Source organism: Camponotus vicinus, unplaced genomic scaffold (assembly GCF_025532165.1).
Source record: "Camponotus vicinus isolate PSW18456_S1 unplaced genomic scaffold, iyCamVici1.0 SCAF_13, whole genome shotgun sequence".
Lineage (NCBI taxonomy): Eukaryota > Metazoa > Arthropoda > Insecta > Hymenoptera > Formicidae > Camponotus > Camponotus vicinus.
In genome coordinates, this window is record NW_028141949.1 from 3,419,018 (window position 1) to 3,445,846 (window position 26,829).

Consider the following 26,829-nt stretch of genomic DNA (forward strand, 5'->3'; position numbering starts at 1 on the left):
ATATTTGCGTGGTTCTTTGGAAATACGTGGAGGCATTGTTAGAAAATATTCTATGTCGGTAAAATCTTACAAGTCACACAATTAAGATTTTTTTACAAATTAATTAATTAAGGTAAAAAGAATATAAATTAATAATATATATTTATTTATATCTAGAATCGGTAACTATACCTTTCTTTCATTTCTGTGCGTTTTTAATAATTATTTATTATGTTTTCTCTTGTTCTTTTTAAATTTGCTCATTTAATCTTTTTCATTTAATTGCTCGCGGAATGTTAATCATCTTGTACAAATCTTTACCAATCTTTACACTAATAATACTTTGGATATCCTCACTCTTTTACTTCGTCATGCTATCATTGGAAAAATTAGCTCTGATCTTGGGATCTTGCATGACTCTTGAAACTAACGAAGCAACGTAGAATAATTACTTGTCGGAATTCATCAACTAGAGCGGTTTATCTCCAGTCGAGTGATAATTACGCGTTCATAAATAATCATACTTTTATTTATACGTTATTAAAATTTTGATGTACATAGATACATGACAAAAACATAGCTAGTTTACTGTTTTACTGAAAGTAACATCTATAACATTCTTTTCGCGTGAGAGATTTAAGAGTATAAAATGTGTTTTTCTCTTTGAAAAACATCGCAATCGATATTACGATCGACATTATTATACGAAGAAGCGATAGAGGGGGTGGTCTCGGAGTAAATTGTCTATGCACATTGTATCTAAAAGATAATACGCGCGCGCTCAGCCATATTTAATGGCGATAACGGCTTCGCTAACTATCGATCCGGTGATTCTACTTCCTTCGGTTCTACTTCGGATAAACGCGGTGAAATGATCCATAGATCGAATCGCAGTATCGGTAGTCTCCACTTCCATGTTCTGAAATCTTCCAAATTAATTGTTTGTAAAACTTACATACTGGTTGTGAACTTATTAGTCTTATGTTTGTCCAATTCGAATTCAAAAATGATATTTCGTTGCCTGCATATAATTTTTAATACTTAATAATACACATGATTATACAATAAATTTAAATTAAATTTTGTTATTGGAAAATATTCTCTAACGAGTCTTTTAATATAATTTAATTATAATTATTAATGAAAATAATGATGAAATTTATAGCAAGTATCTTACATGTTTACATATATTAAATATTTTACACAAATAACGCGGGCATGCATCAATATTCTCTTTCCTCGCTTATTGTCGCAAGGTGAACGGACGAGATGGCTTCTAAAAAGCTGGATCGAGCTTGTTCGTGATTGAATGTCGGATTGTAAGAAACGATTGTATTGTGAATCGCGCGGCGCGATGGTACTGAAGAAAAATATCAGGATGAAAAGCCGAGAAGCGGAACAATGTCATTTATAAATCATTCGAGAGCACGGTCCTTTTCGCCGAGATTGTTTCGCGTCTCTTGGGGATTTTACCAACTTCCATAGGTTTTACTCTCCGTCTCGCAACTCTCGCCAAGTAACCTTTCTTTATTACACTTTAATCTAGTTTTTGGAGCGATCTTTTAAAGATAAATATAAATCATTGTTGTTAATATCGCTTTTAACACACAAGTGACATAGGTTAACACGAATACGTTCCAAGTTCACTCGTGTATTCACATGACAAACATCAAGTCAGTTTTATAAGATATACAAGTAAGGTACGGACTGGTATTTCTTGTAAAAAGTAAACATCTTTTTTCTTTGACAAAGTTCCCAGAAATGCATAATTTTTCAGTATCTCAATTTTTAATATACCAATACAGTGAACTTACAATTAGTTTCTTTATTTTTTGTGTAAGTTATTCTTGTGTAAAAATTTTGGCAATTGTGTTACAATTAAAAATTTTACATTTTTATAATGCAATACTTTAAAGATATCTTGAAAACATTGCATTTACGGAAAAATTGTGCAAAAAATACTTATTTTTTTTTACAAGGAACATGATAGTACGACTATATTCTTTGAGACATCCTGTAAATTTTTTTCTCATGTACGCGAGCAATGTATACGGGCGATATTTTTATGACGGCTATGTCGGTGTGTTCCGTGCTCGATAGGAGATGGTCTTATCTCCGCGTATATATGCGATTTGTTGTGTCAGGAAGGAAATTGCATCACGCACGTGTGCATCTGCGGCGCGAGAGACGCGACAAATTTCAAAGGCTGTCATTGCTGCGGAAGATCGCATCGTAAAAAAAAAAATGCGGATTTTCGCAACGTGAGTTGCGCAAGCTGCCTTCAGCAGTAATAATAAAAACGCGGTAAATTATGATCGACTTTTGTCGCGTCGGTTTTTCGGAGAGGAACTCTTCTCGTGTTGTGTTTTCCGTCGATATATAAGAGATTTCCACTCTTTCTTAATTTATGACCGTCAAGTGGCACGTTACTTTTAACGAGGGCGAAGCCACGAGTCGCTTTTAGAACACTAGACTTTTGACACTCGAGCTATTTTAATATTCTTTTACGATCGCTTACAAATTTCCTCGCATCTACGAAATTGCATCTTTGAATCGCATACGCATGATTTCCACCGAAAAGAAAGTGATTCCGTCATCGAACGCGACTCCACAACGACGTAACGTTTTCCTTTCTTCTGGCCGGAAAGGAAAGAGAGAAGGTCGATTACTATTTTATGAAAATTCACTCTTACATCGCTTCTACCTGTCAGATAATAATCATCCCAAGTTTTTGTTGCGTGTCGTGAAAGAAACCTCTTCGAGGCTTCCCTCCTTCTATCTTTTTCAGTTTTCACCGACGCGACATACGAAATTCTCTTAAGCGCATACAAATGACCTCGCCCCTATGAATATTCATGCTCCCCGCGGACGCGCGGACCTACTGATGCTGTGAAATAATTACTTTGTCTACAGCGCGTCGGGCCTTTATCTGTCGACGTGATCGCAATGCAAGTTCCGTTGACGCGAATTCTTAACGCACGTTCATCTTTGTATGTCCGAGGACTGTAAAATATTGGAATGGCTAGTTGTAGGAAGCGAGAACGTAACGTAACGTTCTCACGAAAGCCGAGTCAGATCTCATAGATATATTATTTTCCATTCTATTGCATCGTTCAGTGCCGTCGATATCCCGAGTCTCATGTAGATAAGATACTATCGTATTCCTTGTAAAAAAATAAGCATCCTTTTCCTTTGGTAAAATTTCCAGAAATGCATCATCTCCGAGATCTTTTATTTTTTGAGTACATCAATGCATACTTGCTGTTTCTTGATTCTCTTTATATAAGTGATTCTAAAAAATTTATGGTAATTCTGTTATAATTAAGACTAATATATTTATATTTTTATATAATGAGATGCTTGAGGAAATTTTATTCCACATAAAACAAGTTTCTTTGTGGTAATGAAATGTGTTTTATTATTAAAATGTAGACTTAATAATATTAGACTTAAACTAATTATTAAATGTTTATATGAAAAATAAAAAAACAGCAAATATATATAAATACATAAAATACATATTAGCATATTAAAAAACGAGATATTTCATAAACGATGCGTTTTCTGAAATTCTGTCAAAGGGAAAAAAATATAAAATTTACTTTTTTATAAAAAATATATGTGTCTAGTACCTATCTTTATTTATTTAGAACATCCTGTATTTCTCGTTCGAAATTATTTAAATATCATAAACGATATTAAACCGCTCTATCACATCCAAATTAAATTTTAAATCGGATAATCTTAAGATGTCATATATAAATACAATAAAGATTTCTCGTTCGCTTGAATACTCTTTCACTGTCACGATAGGTATACATCAAGCATGACGATTCCATGTCGATCGAACGATGCAAGTTCGCGCGTACGTGTGTTTGCATACCAGGCCAGACAACGGCTGCGCTTATTACCGTAGATTGCATACGTTACCTCTTGTTGCATCTTACATGGTAGTGCATACATCGACACGCGTACATGGAGTTATCTAAGGGCACCGCGATACGACTGCGCGGGAATCTAATTAGTTGCACTTTCGAATTCCATCGATTATACATTTTCCCGTAGCCCAGCTCGAATCGTTCGCTCGCGTTACGTAGCCTTGTAACGTTTTTCTTTTGCATACGTTTTGTTCCATCGACGGTAAATGGCGAGTGACGAGCGGAGATTGATCGCCGTCGTAAAAATCGAAGGCGAAGTTCAACCGGTCACATTCGATTATAAGTTGGAATTTTATTCGCGTGTCAACGGTTACATAAAGCAAGGTAAAAGTACCGCGTATTGAGTTTTCACATCACGTAGAACTTTGATAAATAACTCGCGTAGGTGTCTACCGTGCTGCCTGTCCGTTTGAATTTATCCCCAAGTTTTTCGAGGACATCGTTTCGCCCACGCCACCTTTTTTTCCCCTTTTTTTACGCCTCTCGAAAGTTTCTCGCATTAAACAAATTTGTTCATCTCCCTCTCCTTCTGCCCCTTCGCACTGCGATTAAGTCTCGCTCCGCTCTTGTTCAGAGGAACTCGTATCGTCACGTGTATCATTTGATTCTATTTTGCTTTCTCCCTTTTTGTACTCCGGTTTCATCTCGTGTCGGCGTTGCGTCTCACTTTTATCACACTTTTATCATTAGCTTGTCTTATCGCTAACGATTTCTCGCCATCAAGCGTTGCACTAACAATCCCTTGCGATTCTAAGGCGCGTTTAAATATTCTTTGCTCTTATCTGTTACCTTCGCTCCTTTCTTGTTAAATTTCTCTCCGAACGACATTTACGCAAAACTTCCGCTTTCTACCTTTTCTCTCCACGCTACGTATTTCCTGTTTTTTCTTTCTCGCTATTTTCCTCTCGATACAAATTGACCAAAGCAACTTTATCTGTAATTTCGTAGAATGCTCTAAAAGAGAAAGGCATTTTTAGGAAATGGCTGTCGATTGACACTTTGTTTTTTTTTTTCTTTTCATTATCTCGGACGAGGGGACATCTTCGAAGCTGCGGAAGGTGCGTCCCAGATGTGCGTCCCCCACGTTTCCTCGCTGCGAAATATTTTTTTTTTCGACGTAGGAATCACCACGACGGCGCATATCACCCGTTTTATCGCGATCCAGGAACGTGCGGAGGTTTCCCCTCTCTCGAGGAGAATCCTTCGTTTCTTCGACGTTTCTGATCTGGTGTGATGTGCCGTAGTGGTTTTTCCTGCATCGTCTATCCGTCATTCGTCACGATACGAGAGAAGAAATTTCCCGCGTCCAAGATTGCGATATCATAAAGATGTTAGCGGCGGCAATGCATCGCTTCAAGATAGCCATTAAGAAATATTGAAAGGCGTCTTTAAAGCGTTAGTTAATAATCCATTCTGCATTCGAGGAATAAAGCTTAGCATAGAGCGTCGTAAGCGAGATGAAGCGATAAGTTACATCATATATTTTCTGTTCGTGTCAATATAGTTATATACTCGTATGAATAACACGTATTCATTGTATTAATTCTCGATGGAATAATATTTTCCTACTCGTACAATATAACTTTTAATTTTTAATAGAGAACTGTATTTTACATGATTTACTCTCGGCACAATTATTTATACTAATTAATTTTCTTCATTTTTCTAATAATTATACCGATATAATATTTTTGTTAATAATATTATTCAGAGAATAATATGTTATATAGTAATATATATATGCGGCTTATAACATGTTTATCTTTTGCGGGAATAAAAAATGTAAAATCCGACACTGTACACATGTGTATAAATGATTGTAATAACCTTATCGGCCGTGACCGACTTACATACGAGGTGATTTTGATTAAATCGCTCGGGTCCCCAGCAGACTTAAATAAACTTGTTCCAAGCGTGGAATCCGCTTATGTCTTATTTCGTCCCCGGTTTCGTCCCCGCGTCCCTCGTTTATTTCTCGGAGATACCATTACGCGTGCGACGGCTCGCGTGACTTCCGGCGCGTGTACCCGATCGTGTAATCCATGAAAGATAATTAACACGCCCGTTACGTCTTCTTTCTCTCTCTCTCCCTTTCTCTCCCTTCCGATTTGCGCCGTCAAAGAAGCGCGGAGCGCACGTTCGGTCCGTTTGGTGCGTAATAAATGATCACGCGGAACACCATGAGGCATGCTTTTCCGATATAGTAGCCCTTCGCCGACGCAAGCGTGCTTTAATAACGCAATATCGTTCCTCGGAATTTTTCGATTATCATCGTGAGGTGGGACGAGTTTATTAATGGCACGGTTGCGAAACGAATTATTTTTTTTTTTTACTTATTGTTGATTGATGACGAGAATTAGAACAAAAAATACGCATATGTGTCATATTTTATTTATCGATGTATTGCGTGTCTCTTTTGAAAAAATGTGTTGAAAAAAAAAGAGAAGAAACGAATGAGCGAAATGTATACTTTATTTATTCCGCTTTTATCTTCCGCGGATTGAATGAATTTGTTCTAAAAGTGTAAATTGTGTGTGTTTTAACATATTTTTTAGGATCAATGAATTATCAATTTATTTTTATTAATTATTAATTTATTTTTTAGAATCGTTTATTATAATATTGTACAAGTAATCAAATAAATCACATTTGACAAAAAGCATCGTGATGAAGGTAAATTACCTCGGATTGGAGGAAATCGACATCCTGCATTAAAACCGAATTAATTCCAAGAACGGATATGCCAGATATTCGTCCTCGAGGGTTGAAACGTCTAATTATTTTCACGCGCAGCCGCAAAAAACAGTCCATATCTCCGATTGCCACGGAAACGTATATTTTATCGATGAAAGTCGATTATTATGACTGCGTTTATTCTATCTAAAGCAAGTCGATCAACATTAGATACGCTTCGAGATTCGTAATTATTAACGCGTTGACGGATAAATGAACTGTATCATTTAGTACGCGTCGTTTAACTTTTATTGCGGAAAATTTGTTACGCGATAAATACTCGATGATATGCATCAGACTTTCTTTTTAAAAGTCCATCTTAACATTTTTAATTAAGAAAATAATAATTAATAAGCAATATGATAATAGATACATAATATTCATAAGTAAAAAATACGATAATTTTAATTAATTTAATTATTGTAATATAAAATTATCATACATTTATACATTTTATTATTAAAATTATTGACGATTATTGTTAATTATTAATATTTATTTAAATTATCAATATCAATATAACAATATTATTAATAACAATATTTTATTAATAATAATTATAATATTAATTATATTAATTTATTAATTATATTAATTATATTAATTATATTATTTTATTAGAATTTTATTTGTCATATAAATGTATTCAGAGATCAAAATTATCTTTGAAATATACATATATCAATATATCGTGTAAACAAACGAAAAGTACACATTTCCGGTCGCATTTATCCGTACTTTTTTCTTTTCGTTCCGCGAGTAACACACGTGTGGAGGAAGGAAAAAAGTGAGATTCCGGTGAGTCTGCTCGTGCAGGAATATACACACAGGGTGACTCGGTGATTTACGATCGGTGATTTCTCATGCTCGGCCTCCTCTCTCGCGTCCTGTCGATCCGTCCGATAGATTCGAGTCCGGAACAAGGGAGAGTATTCGATAGATCGAGGCGCGATTAACGCGACGGCGAAGTCAATTTCGATCCGCGAGAGAGTATCCAGACTGATTGCAAAAATCTTCATTGCGCGCGCACGCGCACGCACGAATGTATCCTCCTTGTATATGTAATGTCGGAGTATCTTATTTCATTACACATCATGTTCGGTATTGAATTATCTCTCGAACAATCGCGCATATATCATGTGGCCGAATGTAGGTGTTGTCGAATAATATGCAATAATCTCATGGAGGATATACAATTTTTCCCAATATTAAAATTCCAATGTAAAAATTCCCAATACACGCGGCCATTTACATTATACAATTTTGAATTTTATACATCTACTCAAGATTACGTTTAACGTGAGACGTTGGTGCGCGTATAAAGATCGGAGATTATTGTCCATATTTGGCGTTAGACACGTAATAAGAATATAGATCGAAGAATTTGTTAGTAAAATATATGTAAATATCGGCGATGTCTGCGTACACCGGTGTATAAGCGGGAGCAAAAGATTTTACGATACGGATTTGCAACATGTCGCACTAGCTAGCAAACGACGAGCTTCGTTTTACGGATAAACGTACATACGTTGCGATCGCGTCGACAACAGCATCGGGAAACCGGGGCCATCGTACGCGTTAAAAGTAGCATTTCGATCGGTCGTTACAAGAGGACGATTTTCACTCGCGTACGTGGCCAGAGCCGACTATCGCACGACGTGAAAATCGGCGCGATGTTGTCGGCATGGCCGTAAAACTTTAATCGCCCAAGTGCATCCTTCCATTTGACGAAAGTCAAACACTTTTATTTACCGGCCAATTCGCCGGTTTTTACGCTCGTCTGAGGAAGCTGCAAACCTTGTGACCTCGTTAGAGAGCGAATTTCTCTCCGTGTTTCAGGTCTCGGGGCTCTTTCGATCGAAAAGTAACACCGGCAATTTCGTTTTTCTTATTATTATTAAAGATCGGCAAGATCGCGCTCCTGTGTCGATCGACCATCGACGAAACCGTTTTGACGATATCATAAAGACGACAACGTACGACGGCGGCTTCCAGGCTACCTTTAGTTTACTTCTCCGAGATGAGACTTTTCTCCTGTTCCACGCTCATTACGCGAAATTGGCTTGTTTGTAAGCCAATCGCATAGGTGGTGGTGTGCGATGGGTCGACACGTTTGGCAGAAAAACGTAGCGAGTTGCGAATTACGCCAATTAGCCGAGTCTGGTGCGAGCAAAAAGTTTCTCAGCGTGTTTTGTCGAGTTATTATTTCGTAATTTATGCGCGTTTATTCGCCAACCACGAGAGTGTCGACGAAATACTTGCGTCTCTTATTATTTCGATTCAATATAGTATACGAATAAACGATATTTATTCTCTCTTTTTAAAATTGCATAAGTTCCCTAAAGTAATTATCGTAAAGATGAAGAAAAATTCTCGCATTATGTGCGAGATCGCAGCATTAATAAAACATGTAAGCCGTATTGCATTTCGAAAGAGACAAAACGCGATACGTCCATTATTGTGTGTCTCGTTATCTGCAGGTATAGTATTCTTAACTATAGTTGTGCTACATTGCGAAGATAAGAATTGGCTCTTTTTGCCCGTCTTTCTGGGTTACCGGTTGTTTGTTATTGCTCGCGGTTGGCGATAGTTGTTGGAGCGCCGAGAGCGATTTACTAAGCTACTTGGCAACACGCGACTAGAAAGTTGCTCGCCTAACATATAAATCGAGCATTGTTCGTATAACTGCCTGTCCGCCCGCCCGCCGCGCCTTTTTTCCCTCTAATTGCATTCGAATTCCATATTCAAGAGAGAGAGAAAGGAAGAGAGAGAATACTTAGATGCGATACATTTAGCGCGATAGATCGCTCGAGCGTGTGGAATACGTTGTAATACGCGAACGTGAACTTGCAAAGTTACAAATTGTGCGCGTGCACTGTTCCATTCGCGATTTAGCGTGCGATCGGTCGTGCATTATACAGCGCGGCTGTTATAGACAAGTCGCACTTTCGACAAACAATTTGCGCAAATGGAAATTCGCTGGCACGATAGATTTTTCAATTGCATTTTGCGCTGCATAAAATTGAGAGAGAGAGAGAGAGGGGTGAAATATTCGTCATTTAATCCCCATCGAGAGATAAAAGCGTGAGATAAAAACGGCAGGACTAAAACTTGAGCAGCAACGCACTCGGTATCGTGCATATCAGAATGTAATTTAAACTTTTAATCGTATCGCGTTTTAACTTTGAAATTGCATGCGTATGAATATTCGAGAGTCGACAAACTCTCGTAGAAATTAAACGAGAAATAATTATTTCTAATTGTCCATATGTACTTTCGTTTTTTAGCCAAGTGGAAAGTGAAAATGAACGATATGAAAACAAGAAATTAGCTTTAATCTCCATTCTTGAACACTGAGTAACGCTGAGAGTTAATTGGCTCGCGATAAAATTTTAGGAGCGAAAAGAGAAAAAAGAATTATAGTCGCGTTTGTGAGAGTCGTGTCTTCCGTATCGATTTGTATTGCTAAATCGCAGAGCGAATACATGCAGAGCGATAATAATGGTCCACGTCGGCAGGATGAATATAGAGAAGCGAGAGATCTGATTTCTCCCTCTTCGATTCGATATGAGAGAGAGAGGGAGAGACAGAAAGAGAGGCGAAAAGGAAAGGCAAGAGAACGGGAGATATGTAGAAGATGAAACGGGCACGTAAAGACTTTTGCCCTGCCTAAGGGGCTGGGATATAAAAGACAGAGTCATATTAGAGACTGATGGACGGACGGTGGAGTTATTAATTCTGCCTTTAATGAATTCCCGTGTCGTTTCGCGCATTTAGCCCCTGGTCTTAAATGGCGTCAGGTCCTTTAAATGCTAATCCGACTGGATCCAATACCGATTAATTGCCCTCGCTTATACCGATTCCGCGTGATTTTTTCGCAACGCCAGCTCTCGCTTTTCGTCGATTTACCTGTCTCTCTCGCTCTCGCTCACCTTAATTGAATCTCTCTCAATTATATTTATTTCGGAAAGCAAGCTGTACGCTTTCGCCTCGATGTATGCGTTAATTATTACGCACACGTCTGCGATCGCGATTATATTGTCGTCTTGAAATAGCTCACGATTTAAATAAGATCGATGAATGAGAGACCGTGACTGATCGTTGCTTTGAAAAAAAAAATAATAATAATAAAGAAAAAAAAACCGGTATTACGTAGAAATTCGTTTTCATCGTCGTGTCGATAAATGGCATTACGCAGAAATGGCGTATATAATCGCGGAATGCTGCGTCTGTTGCACGCTGCTGTGTGCTTCGTAAGACCGATTAATCGCCACAGAAACGCACGCGCGCCCGTCATTACGAGCATTTAATTATTAATCGATCGCGCGCAAAGCTGCCGGCATGACTCGCGCTTATTCAGCGCTTATTGTAGCCGATACATTTGTCGGTTAATAATATTATACGAAGAATATCTCGAGAATTATCTGTCTTGCGAGAAATATCAATTCAATTTATTCAAACATACACATTGAAACGTGCGATCGTAATATATTAATACGCCTCGCTGTAAAGATATAAAAATTTACATTTTTCAATTTAAATATTCAATGTGTGAGATCGCAAAATAAATAGTGATAATTTCGAGTTTGAGTTAGAGACAACAAAATTAATCTAAATATATCTAACGGTTCTAAGTATCTCGGGAAGCTGATGTACGTCACGGGAGTAAATTATTTCAGAATATCGGAGAGCCTTGCGAACGGGTTCTCGATCACCCCGTGTGACAGACAGACGCAGGAGAAACAAATACGCGCGTCCGGTAGACGCAATGAAACGCGCATCAATATCTCGATAACCGACAGCTGGGATTTTCCAGGGCGGTTAATCGCCCGGGCTTACATCTTCGTTAGGTCCGCTTTATCATCCGCGGGCTTGATTAAGATTCTTTATCAAGCAACGTCATTACTCCGTTTACTAGATCGGCGGTCGAAGAAAACGGCCTCGCACGGTGTGTATTTAGCGCGGAATATAAATTACCTTATCGGCGTCGCCCTCCCCCCCCCCCTCTACCCCCTTTAACTTTGAATAAACAGGCGCGTACACATGCGAGAGCGCATTCAGCGATACGCGAGCAACTTGTTATCTCGCGAATAGGATGAGCGCGAGCTCCGAGGATCCGTGACCGTGATCCCGTGGCGATTATCCGTAGGATCCACCGTGGATATCTCTCGTAGCGAGACGTAGAGAGGAAGAGGAGAGAACATCGATCGTAGATCACCGGATCACCTGCGTTCGCGGTCATTAGGCTAATGCGAGGTTATATGGGCTCCTCGGTGCTTATTTCCGCCTAATCAATCGTCACCGCTGACGTCATCCGCGCCGATGCAGCAGCACTTGGCTTCTTTTTGCCGCCGCATCACATACGAACGCGATGAATCGATTTATTTCTGCATACCGACGATTTGTCATGCGCGGCTAGCTAAATATCGGCGCACCTCACGGCGTGTACGCTTGTGTACTCGAAGAGTGATTATTTTTAAACCTGCAATTAAGTACAATGTGCGAGGATATTATTATAATTTATACATGGTGCGTTTATATTTGAAAAATATATGTCGACACAATTTTGGCGAGTAGCTCTTTAAAATTGTTTCCGATAGATTTAATCGTTAGAATTAAATATTAAACGAATTTTATCGTGCATATAAAAAAATTTGTATTTTTAATTTATCAATTTTATTGTTATTATCAATTTTATTGTTATCAATTTTATTGTTATTTATATCTTTCTTGTACTGTAAATTATCAGATACAGCAATCCGCTGATTTACATGGATATTTATTTGCAAAATGACAACTTGAGCTATTATGTCGTTGTTCGTAGCTAATCGGCGGAAGCACAATGCAGGACGTTAGGGATGCACGAAATAGGAAGACTTCTTGGTCGTTAAGGCCGCACGAGGAAGAGAGAGTCTACCATTATCCGTCCGTTCCTTCCTCGAGTGTGTGTATGGCCAGAAAGAATACCAATGCACTCTTCTAATGAATGTCGATTCACTGCGAAGATATTAAAGATACGCATACATGCGCGGTCCTCTCGATATGGCTTCGATCCGAAAGTCAATAGCGTAAGTAAAAGCCTGGAAATTAATCTAGAAATCTTGTTTGTACTTTCAATTATCGCTAAAAACTGCGAAAATTATTGATATCGAAAGTAGAGGTTGATCGCAGTTTAAATAAAATTTAATTTGTTTTCCAAATAAAAAAGAGTAATCGTTTTTTTATAATTTTTTTGACGCTAAATACGATTCTGATTTTCAAATTTTTTTATCGCATCATAATTTTGCGATTAAAGTTCCAAAAAGCAGTAATAATTTTATTTTATTATGTTGTAGCTAAATAAAATGTAGACATAAATTTTTATCATGTAAATTTTTGCAAAAATTTGACCACCTTAACTTGACATGTTTATTTCACCATTTTTAATTTGTCAATATTTTCCACGTTAGATTTGTATTTGACAATTTGAAAAATTCTCAAGTTTGGATGAACATAATAGAAAATTATTCGGTGGATTTAATTCGTAACTTTTCCTTTGGCAATAATCCTTATATTTAGTATAATGACTATTTTATTGATCGTAATCGACATGTTTTTTTTTAGGCTTGAAAACCTTAATAACATATTTAACTGTGATTGCAATAAAATTTCAACACATATCATAACTATTACATCATAAATCCATTCTTACAACTTTAACCACAAATTACTCAAAATGATGATGTGATGAAGCAATTTCAAAATCGTATTTAGCATTAAAAATTGTCATTTCTTTTCTTGTATTTTTTTTGTTGAATTTTTTTTATCACGTTATAATATGAACAGTATAATTGACTCATAAAGATGCCAAATTACATTTCTTTATGAGAGTTCTGAAATCTCAGAAAATCATGGTAATTATCGCAATAATTCAATTTCAAAAGATATATTCTTATCTTTCTTTTTATCAGCCTACGGAGATATGAAGATGTAAGTTAATTTACACACATTAAGCCGACCATTATTCGGGGTAGAAGTTTTCCTCCGTCTCTCTACGCCATTGACCCTGAAAGAGCCGCGCGCGTGTCAAAGGAAGCTCCCGTGTGCAAAGTATACACGCAGGGTGCGCCAAACGGTACCGCAGGAATTCGCGGAATTCCAAGGTTCTTGCGCAGGCCGCGGCGATGCCGCGACGGCGGTATCGATCGATTGATCGATCGATCGAACCAACGAACGAACAAACGAACCTCTCGCAAATTTCCCAATTACGCGACGTGGAAGCGTCGCTCGCGTTCGGGGAAAAGCACTGAGTGCACAACCGGAAATACGTGGCATACTCGTCAGCGTTGAGATTTATACGCTCCCTCTGACATGTCTGACATTCGTCGCGCCCAAGTTTTTAACGCGCTTTTTATATGCGACGAGAGCTTTGCATCTCTACTTATACTTCTATGAAAAAGCATTTTACTGTAAAACTTTTTTTTTAATTAACTTATATTTTTTATCTTTTTAAAAAGCAATTTTTTAGCTCTCCATTTATTGCCTATTTTGCCTGAAACGTTTGCGTTGAAATAAATCTATTAATAAATTAAAAGTTAAAATCGCTTTTGCCGATACGCTTTATTTACTCTGCATAAATGTTTCGATCAAACTTGCTTTGAGGCAGAATTAATTAATTTCACTAATGTTTCATTTTCAACTGTATTACTTTGTCACTGTAGCAGACTTAAAATTAAGGGAGGATAAAAAGCGGTACGCCTTCTGGCGAAGTTTCACTTTGCGCGATTAACATATAGGCGGTTCGTACGTACATTTGCAATTCGCATCGACAAACTCGAGCATCTAATAAACAAATCATACGTGTATTCAATGAGACATTACATACTTAATAACAAGGTCTTTATTTATGCGATATCGATGCCTACAATTGAATACGATCTTTCTATAGGACAAAAGAAATTTATGAGCGTGAGTAGTCAAATTTTGGCAGTGTGGGAAGAAACGAGGAGGAATACAGATGGATTATTCCAAATCGTATATGTGCACAGGATCCTGTTCGGATGACGTTCGTCCACCGGGCGTCGCCGTCTTTTCGAAGGCTAAAACTCGCTCCTTACTTGAGGCTGAGCTTGTATTACGTAAAAGTGCGAGCGGCATCATGCGAGATTTCGTCGGCATAAAGTAGCGCGCATACCCGACTTTATAACGCTGTTCTCTCCGAGTGTCGATCCCCTCTCCCCCCGTCATCGTTCTCACTCTCTTTCTCCGCGCCGGCTCTGCCTCTCGTTGAATCTCGATGAACAAAGTGTGCGATGTAACCCACTCAAACTTTACGTGCCGCATAAAGTGTGGGCAGAGCGATCCGATAGCCTACACATTCTATCAACGATTGATACGCGAGATCAGAAATCGATTTGCGTCGAACCGATTTAAATCCTTTGCTTCAGCCGTATCTTATTAAGCAACACGCGTAATATAAGTTTCTCGTGTAGACATTATTTTATTATGTAATAATGACATAATAATTTACATTATTTACATTTCGAGTTTCGGGAAAAAGATAATCTTTTTAATATACGTATCACAATAATTTTCAAATTTAATTTTTCAATTTGCTAAATTATATTTCTGACAGGAGAGAATTAATTTATTAATAATGTGTTTAACAGAATACAATTTGATAGGACGATTTTCGAGAAACATATCATCGATTTTTATAACAAGCATTAAGACTGTTAATTTCTGGAAATTCCAATTTTCGACATTTTTGATAAAAAGATATATATATATCTATATATCTGTTTGTCTCTCTCTTATTGTTAAATATCGAATCCGGATGGAGGGATTTAAAACAAGTACATTTTTGATTGTAAGATAATTGATTATTATTGGTACGCATTAAAGCGCAATGTCAAACAGATTCAAAATAGCATACTACGACAATAAATCGAGATAGTTTCTCTTACGTTAAAGTGTAGCTAAAGTATAGCTCCGACTTGTAAAGATAACGACGATAAAGTAGTACGCTTCGGGCGATGGTTTCTCGTTATAATCTCATCGATCAGCGTGAAATCGAGGAGAAATCTGCGATATTTTACGGGGAGGATCCGCAAAACCGACGAGACCCGTCGAGAGAATTAGGAGATTGCGTGCAAAACGCGCGCGTAAGCGCGTGGGATCCTCGTAAAATAGACGGTAAGAGAAGAAGAAAGGTTTCTCTCTCCGCCCCTCCCTCCCTCTCTCTCTTGCATCTCCCTCTCGGAAATGGTCCCGCGAACCTTTTCTCTCTTTCCCCGCCGCTATTGTCTCTCGCGCGAGAGAATCCGTGATTTAGCGTTCCCATAAAAGAAACGTCCCGCGCACTAATCTACGCGTTGTTTTTTTCCGCGACGCCCGTTAACATTTCGAGAACCTGTTTGCAAAAAACCTCGCCGGCGGCCCACGAGGCGAGAATCCATCAGACTATAATTACGTCTCCCATTTATCAATCAGTTGTGCGTTTGCATCTCGCGCATTACACAACTATGGATGTCAAAAGAGTACGATATTATTTTACGCCCTACTCCGTTATCCTCGATATCCCCGTGAAAGTGATAAATTTTTGAGCCGTTCCTTTTAAATATACTCTTTATTGCGATCGCAAGACTTTCCGTCTCGGACACAATAGGACAATGAACTTAACGCGGCGAGATAAGATTCCGCTGACGTCAGATGAGGGAAAACACCTATAACCAATAATACGCGCGATCGTGTTGGCGCAATCGCGATGAAATATCGGAAGACATTACGAAAGACCGCGGCAGCTTGTTTACTCGAGGTATACCCGAGATGAATCTTCGCGGAAGACGCTCCGACGCGCGCGCAAAAGTGTTATTCGCGCCTTTCCTGCCGCGATCGCAGGAATTTCCGTCTTCCTGCCGCCTTGTACGCGACGCGGATTAATTAAAATTACGAGAAGCAATTAGCGGCCGTTACGTGTCGACGTATTATTCGGTGAAAGTGTTGAGAACCTCGATGGACTATCGCGCCAACGGTCGGCTTCATTAATCTCGCGCACTCGAGCTATTTTCTTTTTCTCTCTCATCTCCTTCTCTATCCATCTCGGCCGGCTTATCTCGCGCGGATCTATCTTCCGATACGCGCACGCGTAATAATGCGGATGCGAACTGTGAAACTATCGACAGATATCGTAAACGCCTCTCTTGCTCTCCGCGCTCCCCCCTCTCCCCCTGTGCCACGGGATGCGCCGCTGAAACGCCGTGTATAAATTATTAATAGATGAAAATATCGCGCGCGAGTCAAAGTCAAAGGTGTTCGACGGGGTAATGAGTTGCGCGTTTGCGATTAACATAGAGAACGTTCGTGTTATAAAGGCAATAATAATATTAATTAATTATCTCGCGCCACGTAACTGTTCATTAATTGTTCCGTGTTGAACAAAGGATTTTATTTATTAAACGATTGGAAGCTTTAGCGCAACGATAATAAATAGACGTACAATATAACGTTTACTTTTTACAAACTGAGATTGAGAAAATTGGAATTATTTCCGCAAATTTTGAGAAAAAGTGGAGCTGCATTAAAGTATTTGATATTTTTATTATTTCCGAGAAATCTCTATGCTTAAAAAATTTATGGAAAATTATTATACTTCTCGAAACGTACCTCTTAATTTACGATGCCAACCAGACGACCTTCTTTGTTTAAGCTCGTTGCGGGCTGACGGCAAACTGCACCATCGTTAACTTGGAAATCGTATATTATACTTAATATCGCATTATAATATTACCATTCGCGATTTAAATGGCGGTCTCTGCGCACTCAACAACAGGTTAAAATTATCAGCGAAATAATGTGACCGGTCCCCTTTCACAATTCAACTCGAAATTTACAAGACATGTCGCGATTATCGTTCATTCCGTTTACGAATGACTTATGAGACGCGGTGAATTTTCTGTTTCCGGGCCGGAATGAAATTTTAATATTAAATTTTGTCAACATCTCTGCGACTTGGAAGGTTCATTTCGATTTTGCGCAGCCATAATAAATCCTGTTCGGGAATCCGGCGAATTTTTACGGAAAAATCGATGCTCGCGGTTTGATCTTACAATCAGTTTCGAAGCATCGTCTCTTCGAAGAAGTAGATGTTTCGATCTTGACGACGCACGCATACGCATTGCGCGATAATCTCGCGATAATTAGGATACTTGTGGGAACCTCTTCATTAAAAGCGTATTAAAAGACGCACCTTTGGAAACGCGTTGCAGCACCGGAACCGGTCTCGAAGCCGCGCAATTTCTCCGGATTAAGGGGAAATAGCGCGCGCTTGTACTCCTATTTATAGCCAGTTCCGAGCCGCAGCGACGCGCGCACCCCCGTGTTTTTCCTTCGTGGCCTTCCGATGCATGTGTGGAGGCGCCTTTAAAAGGACACGTACGAGAGACCCGCGATGCGGTGCAACGGCGTAGAAAGAACTTTGCGAGGAGGCGAAAACTACACGAGATGCGTAAAATCCGGGCCGTTGTAAAACGAGTCGAGATTATTCTCGCGCGTCCCATCTCTCGTTTTGCCATCGAGACGACATTTATATGTCGCGGCTGTTACACTTTGAGGCCTCGCTTTTCTGAGATTTCAAAAGGCAATTTCGATAAGTATACGCATTAATCAGAGACGGAGAGAGAGGCTAATCATCAGCTGATCTCGCAAACTGCGAAACGCGCGATGAGAGATATCATCGTACGAGTAGGGACGACGGTGAGAGGCACCACATATAAACAATTTTCCCATGAGAATTACAGGGAACACCGGCTCTCTCATTTCATGCGCTTCGTCTTTCGATCTGTATAATCGCGGCGGAATCTCTCGCGTTGCCGATCGAAGGACGATCCGCGTACGGACAGAACACGGGTAGTCATTACGCCCGTGTACACGATAACTAGATGATTAATTTATTATCGCCTTGCTACTGGGTTCACCCAGTTACCCGATGCGCCCGATAGGTCAGTGCGAGGGCCGCGCTCGGCTGGGGAAAGTATCGATTTTGCATCGCACGAGCAACGCGGTTGCACGCTCCAACGTCTCTATTCGCTCGCTCTTGTAAGCAACGCGCGCTCGCTTGCGAACGTTATTGTACATCGTACGTATATAATAGCCGATCAGATTAAGCCCCTCTCCCCGCGCGCGCGGATAAGCATGCCCGCGTTTTACACGCTACCGTCGTTGTCGTTGTACGTAGTCGTAGTCGTTGTCGTTGTCGTTTATCGTCAAAGATGCGCGATGTACCGTGATGATGAACGACGCGGGGTTGCAAGTTTATATTATCTAGTTATCGTTCTGCTCAGCGCTATTACGATATTAAAATATTTAGAAGACTATGTGAGGAATATTGTATTTATATTATATTATATGTATTATATTATATGTATAACATATGAAAAATAAATCACGCGAGAGAGAGAACAGCGTCCTCGATATTGAATATATTATAATCTAGGTCAAAATTCGCTTGTGCAATAACGACGTTTAATGCCACGATGCCAATTATTGTCCCGCATGTCATTCATTAATTATTGAAACACTTGCGAGGGATTATTGACTCGTTATATTAACTGCAACAGAGAATTTCACGAACGGTCATTATCCGTGGCGAAATTATTTCGACAGAGTTTTAATAAAGATGTCATGTCGAGCGACGCGTTATCGTAAACTCTGTAAGCGGATTGATGCACTCACCGGTCGTGCGTGTATGCTAATTTAAAATTGAAGTTATTATACGAGAGAGAAACCTTCGCCTTATATGTACGTACGAAAGAGACTATTGTCATGCGGCGCGCACTCGTATCTGGCACCGCAATAATAACAACGGCGATAATAACGATTTGCATGCGCGTCGGGAATAACGGGTACTCTCTGCGGACCCACATTGCACATCCGAATGCATCTGCGAGAAAGGGCCAACCCCTCATTGTGTCCCCGCAATAAAGACTAGGAATATATGTCGGAATGTATGTCAGAAATATATATCTTGTCCTTTTTTAAAACGCGAGGAATAATCGTCCACCATTTTTCAAAATAAAGTTTTCTCTCCACGTGAGTTATACGATTGTAATTTTTTAATTTTTCGTACAACTTAATTCTGTGAATTTTTTAGACCATTTTTATTCTTCAACTTTTCGTCTTTATAAATTTTTTTTAATATTCCTCGTTGAAGTCTCTCCAAATAAGTAGAATCAACAATTTTTTACCGTCGTAATAAAATCTTTTTTTTTTCATTATACAGGCGAAAGATGATTCGGAAGAATTTCACGAGGCATGAAAAGTATCGATTCTCAAAATATGCTCTGGCATTTCTTCGCCAAGTGTGTTCTCCGTTGCGTGCGCGTTTAATTCTATCGCGAGAAAGCGAGTCCGTAGATTCCCATAAGTATCGTTAGCCGTAATCCAAGACTACCCACGACAAAAAGGTATGCGATACGAAAAACTTGACACTCGGTGTGCGTGTCTCTAAGGCGTTCTTATCTTCTTATCACCCGATGCTATTATAAACGTCGCCCATCCCGCGCTCTCGCGGCTCTTTATCTCCCTTTGATTTTATAACGTTACGTCTCGCGCGCGTTTAGTTTACTGCTCTTAAAAGTCCACCACGATAATGATCGTATCGTGTAACGCGCGTACTCGGGCGAACTAAATCGTAATTTCCTCGAGGATGTCTCTTTGTCACCCATCTCCAGCGTGATATAACTTTCGCTCTTCTAAGTACGTTAATTTCGAGAGAAGATGGTAAAAATCCTGGATCGCGAAATCCGCCGTGCAAAGTGTTCCAAGAGACTGATTGTTTAACGATCGTGCGAATGGAAGTCTAAATTAGTACGTGTCGAAAGAAATAATGAAGCGGAATTGACAAGTGCATCGGGAAGGAGGATATCGAGTATTGTTCACATTCCATTGTGTTTCGGAGAAGAAATTGTTTAATGATATGAATATACATTCACGCGATATATTATGGTAACGTATTTTATGGCAAGCTCCGATTGGTTTATTTCCTTGTCGAGCGATAAGAAAATCAATTTGCCGCGGCCAAATTATAGCGTGCTAATTCGCGACTGCGAAGGCCGCGATAGAGGCCGTGTGCAAGCCTGCGGACTTGAGATTTTCGAGACTGAAAATAGAAATAAACGACGTTAATTCCGGTCGCTCGCATACGGGATGCTAGACTCTTTCCTACGAGAGAACTACGATTTCCTGCACGATTCCGGAACACGGTTCCCGGAAAAAAGTCGGCGACTAGATCTCGTTCGACACGCACCGCGGCCTATAAAGAAAGACGAGAGATTTTGAAAACGCAAGAGAAATAACGTTCCCTCTTTCGTACGTGACCCTTTCTATGTAATAATTGTGTAATATTATTCAATTAATAATAATTTATTAATAATTATTAATTATAATAATTTATTAGGTATTACTAATTATAATAATTTATTAATATCTTATTAGCTCTCTCTCTATTAGTATTATACATATATAAATAATAGATTTATTAATATCAGAGAGATTACTTATTAATATCTCTTCTGACAAACCTCAGGTAGGAGGTATCGTTGTTAATTAAAATAAATCTCTTTTTAACAAATATGTTGGGATATTAATATTTTAAGATTAATATCGTAAAAACTGTATCTCTTTTACCTTACGTTTGTAAAACGAGAAAAATTTTCCGAGATACGTGTTTCATATTCTTTTCGAAATACATTGAAATCTGGATTCCGTCCGGATCTCATTCGACCCTCTTTACGATTTTTCCTTTTATCCCTCTCCCTCCCCTTTGTCAACTGGCGAGTGCAACGCGCTCCTTGAATTGCGCTTTATTTATGCGATTCTCAATGACCTCGAGGTTGAGATAATCTCGCGGGAAGGCACGCTGCGAGACCATTTCCCGACGAGAACATCTATACGACTCGGCAAGGAAGGAAGGGGGGGAGAATAGCGTAGAGTCTCGAATCCGCGGGGAATCGTCGTCTCTCCGCGTCGCGCGGAGGTCAACGTCGTCCTTTCTGCGATTTTATTGACGTAGGCGAGGCGCGGAGTAGACGCGTTTCCCTCGTGATGAGGAATTCCAGTTTCACGTTCTCACCGTCAAAAATTTATACATATTTATGACGTTTCTCTCTCTCCTCTTTCTTTCGTTTTTTTTTCCTTTTCGCTCGCGACGATCGCCTCGGTGCCTTATGCCGGAAGCGTATCGCGCCGATAGATGTAACGGTGAATTAGCACGGCTGTGAAAGAGATTTTTCTCTCTTCTCGTTGCAGATGCTGCGGTCGGCGGATCACCTTCTTCTGCATCCGAGCGGCGAGATCGCGCTCCGATTATGGTGAGTAAATTCCCCTCCTGCCTCTTTAACGCTAGCTCTTGCGAGATAAATTATTTATGACGCGCGCTGCGCGCGTCGTCGATGATAGCATTCATTCCATTTATCATAAGGATCGATCGTTTTTCTGCGACGACGAAAACGTAACGGTGGAATCGCCAATTCGTGTTTTCTTCGCGCGCGTTGATTTTAGTCTCTTGCAAATTTATTATCGAATACATTTGTAAATTTAAACTCGGTTTTTAAGCTGAATATATCAGCGCGTGTTGGAAAGATTTGCACACAATCGAGTCTAAGAAAGTGAAAAATAACGTTACACAAATTTATTTCTAATTTTATTCAATTTTGTACGAAAAAAATATGTAATCTTGGGAAAAAGAATGAGCCTGTTTCTCGGACTTTCTCTCAGATTATTCTTCCTCTACTCGACTTTGAGTTTGTTTTCATTTTTATGAAAGATATAACGTAGCGTGTGAAATTGCGCGAGAGGCTCATCGACGATCGATATATGATGGAAATCGCATCTCATAGTTATTACAGAGTATCGCCACCCACCTAGAACCGGTCCGACACGCGTTTATCCGACATGCGTGCCCTGGTGTCTCTTTGTAACAGATGGTAACGCAACTGTTTCTGTCTTTCGCGCCAGAAACTAGGACAGCCCACGGTTATGTTATATCATTGCCTCGGATTACGCGATTGCTTGTTAACGCGCGTTCGCATTGAACACACCTTCACCCACACGAGAAACTGTTCAATATTAATTATGGCCCGCGCGCGCGCGGGCGTGCGTTATGCACGCAATCGTGCGTAATTTTGCGTCTAATATGCTACTACATCCACTCCATTAGCCGACTTGTGTAAATTAGGGCCGTCCACATCGGATTGCGAATTACAATCGGAGAAATTTTGCCGTATCTACGCGAAATGACAATTTATCGCGCGGTTGAGGGTAACCGCTGCCGCTAAATGTAAATGCGGAGAATGTCGACGGAGAGATACCCGCAAACAGCTCGTTCTACTCGTTCGGAGGGTGACTGATCTCGATTTTACCGTTACTACTTGGCTAGAGAGAGAGAAGGGGGGGGGGGAGATTACTCGCGGCCGCGTCGCTCTAATCTTCCGGTACGCTAATTAGTCCTCTTGCCGCGAAGGGCGTGGATAACTCCTTTATAGAGAATAACGACGTAAATGACTAGCCGCCTTTCATAATTCTCTTCTCCGCGTCTTTCTTTCTCTCCCTTTTTTTTAAAGATATTGCGTAAAGACGAACTAGAGTTTCGTGTAAATTAAGTTTAAAGGAGTTTACAGGTGAACGATGCACGTACACGTTGGCGTATTTTTTAATTTTTACCGAGTTAACTCGATATTCTACGTAACGTTGTTGGTTTAAAAGGCAAACGTTATGCGAATATATCGAGCAACGTTTCATAGGATCATAACCGCCGCTTTATCGCGCGATTATCCTCCCTGCTGACATGAGAAACGTTTTAATGGGGAGTAAACGCTTCGACGCGGATGGGACATAAGCGTGTTATTTTCCGACTTTTTCGCGATATACATTACTAGCCTCTTAAACACGAGAGACCGCTCGATTGCGTATGTAGCCGATCGGAACTCGTTTGTACATTGTATGTACCTAGTGCCTACACGCAAGTGGATACTGCGTACATAAAAAAAATATGTATGTAAATGGAAATGTGTTTATGGAAAGGTATACGTCGCGATTCTTCGAAGAGCATTACACACGCTTCCGCGGTTAATGTATCGATTATCCTTCCGGCCATCCGGCTTTTATCGAGAAATTAAGATTAAGCCTCTCCTCTGTACCATCCGCATATATTTTGCCTATGAAAAATGCCGCTTCGTGATAAAGAGTGATATGCCCACCAAGTATGGTCGACGAGCGTGTAATCGTGAAAAGCGGCCGCGTTCCACAGTGAAATATTAAGCATTACGCGGCACTCACGTGAGTGGAAAGCACGCGAACGTAACTCGTACACGGCCTGTCTCGAGAAGGAACAGTACCACGACGTCGGTATAAGGGTACGTTCACCTCCTTCCGCTCTCGCGTTCCGAGGCACGTGTTTAAGATCACGCGCCGGATTCTATTAAGCCGGTCAATCATTACCGCTTGTTGATTGCAATGATTGCTTTTCGGTCGACAGGGCCTCTTCCAGAGACCCCGTTCCGCCAGGCAGCGTTACGAAAATTATAGTTTATATCGCGGCGTTTATTAATTAGAAGGATTAAAGATTTAACCCTCTTAGCTCGCGCGAAACATCTTTGAAATCCAACGGTAATTTGTGAACCGTTCAATTATGCGATATAATTGCATGTTTTTCCTTATAAATTGCAAATTAAATAGCAAGAATATTTTGCTATATAAGAATAGAAGGAATTTGAACTAGGGCAGGTTTTTAAAGCTTTAAATAAATTGTAAATAAGCTCAATATCAATGATTATAATTATAAATATCAATTATTTACTAATTATTTTAATAGAATAGATTATAAAAATATTTTATTAATAATGGATTGTTAAAACCAAGTATGATTTATATATATTTATGTTGACACTAATTTTTAAATATAACACACAATCAGTGAATTTCATTATACATATGTACATTTATATTGATTGTTTTAATGATAGTTGAATTAATAATTATATTTCATCATTTTCATATTTTTATTATTTAAAGTAAATAACCTAAAATTTTTTATGATTTATTATTTAGTTACATTTACATATTAAAGAATTTTAAGGTTCATTGTGAATTTTTTTAATTCTTTGATATTAAAATTAAAAACTATATAAGCTGAAAACTGTCAGATTACTTTTGTATTTCCATGGGTTAGAAATATTAAATTTTGCATTCGAGATTATCCGAGAGTTCAATGGTGCGAGATTCTAATCGTCGTCAACACGCCGCCGCGATGCGTAGAATAAGAGATCGCGGATGATAAACGCATGCGTGTTTCCACGCGGACACGCGCGCGCATATTAACGATATGCGCATTCTCTCGCGGCTGAGTCAGACAAATGGAATTTCGTGACACGCGATATCGAACCGCGGCGGTTTATTAACACCCAGGGGACCCAGGTGAGGTCTCCTTGTAACGTACGCCGCCGCCGAGAGGTCTCTTCGGCGTTTCAAATGCACGCATCCATGCGTGGAAAGGTGCACGCCAGAGCTCGGAGCGACAAGGAACGACGGAGAGACGATTCATTTTCCGCGATGCCGATGGTCGGCGGCTGCGTGTGCTCTACATGAATATCGGAGCGGAAAGAAATCCGAGAAGCAGGCACGTGGAATATGATTGAGCTCGTAGTCGCGTATAGATTTGATAAATTTAATAACCGTTTCCGTCTCGTGCCGCAAACGAGAAGAATGATAGAGGTAATTCTGGGATGATCGCGACAATAGGAATAATGATGAATATGAAATTACATCGCTTGTGAAAAATGATAACGATTCATATAATATTCATTATTTTAAAAAAATCGATTACTTATTCCATTGGAGAATATCGTAGAATTAATTTCGGTTTTATAATTATTGAAATATTACAAAGCGTTACAATCTCTGCAGTAATAGCCGTCTAACATTTTGTAAACTTGAGAAGACATTACGATTTTATGTGTTTTATAATTTTCCTCTCCTTTCAAAAGTACATTAAACTCGCATAAAACGAATAAAATCACGCACATTGCTTTACTAATTCTCTGAATTTAAAACACGCGATTAGTGATGACAGACTGCTCACGAAGTAAACACATCACAGAAAACAGCTTTCATAATTTCGACTAATCAATTTTTTAAAGAATGTTATTTCAATTCTATTTTTTCATGTTAATTTTTTTTCGATAGTCATTAATTTTTCATTGAATTCGATGCATTTGTAAATATCTAATTGTTTTAAAGTTATCTTTCGCCTTACAAGTGTGATGGCTAAATATTAAAGATCTACCATACGTGTGCGTGAAAAATCGGAGTTGATATTGAAATATTTTGCGAGCAAAGTATATCGGATCTAACAATAGCGCTCGGAGGAATCCGAGATATAAAAAAAAAAGCGAAATACTATAGAAAGAGAGAGAATTCCCACCAGTGGCCGTGACAGGGACGTGCTTCGTGCACGACTTCAATCTGCTGCCGTTGGGCTGCCCCAGGAACATTCTGTCGTGACCTGTCAGGTTTGCATGCCGATGTTCTCGCTTCTGGCAAGAGCCGTAACGTTGTATAACATAGTATCGGGTGCACACCAAGATCTCTCGCGCGTCATTTTAAATGTCATTATTAAATGAAAATTCTACACGGAACCTCTTTGATCATATTTTATATCAATTGTAAAATAATTATAATTATGAATTTATAAAGAGAAACAAATTAACATGTAGAGTTAATTATAATTAATTTTAAAAAAGAATATTATAAAATATACGTTTCTCTGGCAGTGTCTATTAATAATATTAAATTAATCTTTGTGCATCTCTGTATTTTTTGCAAAAATGTTTGTAATGGCACAAAGTCAAGTTTTTATTTTCAATTTTTAATTTTTGTATAAAGATATCTTTTTGAAAATGGGCAAAATTTTAAAAATTACTCGCGAGTGACGAGATGAGAGAAAAGAGGAATACGAACAGACAGAGTGAAAGAGGGATGAAATAAGGGGGGGGAGGGAATGGAGAGAAAAAAACGGGAGGGCGATGCGGGGGGCATGTCCGCCGCCGGCGTCGTGGCGTGTATCGCATTTAATTAGCCACCATATGCTGCAATTAATTAAGAATTTCTCGCGTTATTGATGGTTTCACCTGGGGTGTCCATTAGT

General features: G+C 39.2%; 1 protein-coding gene across 8 annotated transcripts in view; it reads left to right on the forward strand.

Moving 5' to 3' along the window:
- Prosap (SH3 and multiple ankyrin repeat domains prosap) overlaps nt 1–26,829 on the forward strand; it is a 118,682-nt gene that overhangs the window by 23,839 nt on the left and 68,014 nt on the right. For 6 of the 8 annotated variants that reach the window (XM_083085839.1, XM_083085840.1, XM_083085841.1 and 3 more), the window contains exon 2: nt 21,936–21,997. The exons of 1 other annotated variant lie outside the window; for it this stretch is intronic. The gene's annotated coding sequence lies outside the window, so the exon portion shown is untranslated. Of the gene's footprint in view, nt 1–12,474; nt 12,719–21,935; nt 21,998–26,829 lie in introns of all 8 variants that reach the window. One more of the 8 variants, XM_083085833.1, reaches the window with a different exon arrangement.